Below are 2,061 nucleotides of genomic sequence, written 5' to 3'. Positions count from 1 at the left end.
CTGTAAAGGTTTATAAATATTAAAATCTGAGCTGATACCTAAATGTGGGAAATGTTGGAGATCATCAAACGCCCGCTATCGGCAAGCGACTTTAACTGTACCAGTGAATTCTTATCCATACCTAATAATTATTCACTCCTACCGAAGCTTATTAAATTCATCCAACGGTCTGATACTGTGAGTGAGGGTGGACGTAGCTTTTGCGCCTTTTACATGACGTAAAGTAACCGATAGTTCATTATTACATAGTTGTTAATAAACGATGCATTAGACGTGAATTTACGGAGATGCAGATGCAGGTTGCGTTCTGTAAAATATTATAATGTACCTACACACAGTACATTACCACTCAGTAGACAGATAAGCTAAAGTTCTAACTAATTCATAACATTTCTCACTGATCAATGTCTTATTCTTCAATTGATCACATTGGCGATTACACAGCGCCACCAGGAGATAATAGACACGTCTCTCATTATAAAGGCTTCGAATAACGGTACAGTACTGTTTAATAGCGACGTTTTACCTGAAAATAAAACGTTTATTAAACATACTTACCTTATTCGAAGCCTACTTTTTAAATCTACCTGGTGTCATAAAACACAATGGCGAGAATATCGAAACCTAGTTTCGAGCTACCGTTGGTGGCGCTAGTGTCGTTAATTGAGGCGTGCTTAGGCGGTGGGGGACCGGAGCGGAAGTCACGTGGGCAGATTATACGTCAAAACTAGTACTCAAACAGGAAAAGACAGACACTACTCTCATTATAAAGGCTTCGAATAAGGTAAGTATGTTTAATAAACGTTTTATTTTCAGGTAAAACGTCGCTATTTTTGTGAAAAAGTCGAAAAAGCTCAAGCAAATCATATTGTTTTCAATGTGTATTGTAAAATAGGGCATAATTCAAACTCAATCTTTGATTTTAAAGCGCGTCGTTAAGTTGACAGTAAGTTGGAGTGAAATGTTTTGATACATTTAGTTTATTACCTAACTGCGTCAGAAGGAGGGTGGGTTATGTTTATTTTTAAATTATTCTTACCTAATAGCTGCTTTATCGGGGTTTTCAGGTGTTTTATTTTCATACATTGGTGCAGAGGAATAGTGAAAAAGTTATGAGCATGTAAAGAAAATTGAAAAAGATTTCATCAAGCTAGTTTGAGTAATTGAAATGCTGAAAGAGCGATTTATATTATACAGGGTGGAATTACATCCTGTATTTTTATTACATCGATTGGGTTAAGTATAAGGATGAAATCTCTCTAACAAACTTGATAAATCAAATGAAAGGAAAACCATGAAATCTTAAATTATTTTGATAATGTTACAGAAAATTGTATAGTATAGTAGTGAATTTTCGAAAAAAAATCGAAAATCTTTGAATGCAGTTCTCTTTTTTTTTTTCAAAAATTAAGGAATGTTTTCTTTCAGTAAAATTTTCTATCTGCAGTATTAAGAGTACTTTCCCTCCAGGTGGCATTTTCCACCCTGTATAATAAACCTCTTTAACTTGATCATCTATTGAAGAACAAGAAATGCAAGTGGAGTTCTTAGAATCGTTTTCTAGTTCTGAATGAAGTGATAAGTTATAAGTATACAGATAAGATATAAAATGTATAGGTAGCCATTCGTACTTCATGTTCATTAATATTAAAGTCATAAATAAAAAAATAAAAAGTATCAAGATCGTTTAATCCAATTTCCCCAGTATTGCACTCAACAAAGTTTATTTTCCCCATTTGCCATGAGATTCTGGTACACCTATAGTCGTTAATTCCTCTATGGCGCAAAGCGACACGCGTTATTTGTGCAAACAGCTGATTTTCGTTTGTCTTCCAGTCGCAAAGAGCATAATATAAGAGTGTCCAACTGTCCAGTCGCGTTGAATATTTAGTGTAGGGGAAGAGTTTTATGAACCTAATTTTTTATTGTTATTTATCCGAGATTTATTTTGGGCTAAAATCATAAAAGATTCTATTGTTGGATTGTGTTGTGAACTTGTGAATGTCTTTGCTTCATTCAAATCGAAAGGCATAAAAAAAGTTTGTAACTAAGTAAAAAAAA

Source organism: Ostrinia nubilalis, chromosome 7 (genome assembly GCF_963855985.1).
Source record: "Ostrinia nubilalis chromosome 7, ilOstNubi1.1, whole genome shotgun sequence".
NCBI lineage: Eukaryota > Metazoa > Arthropoda > Insecta > Lepidoptera > Crambidae > Ostrinia > Ostrinia nubilalis.
Note: the sequence above shows the minus strand (reverse complement) of the source record.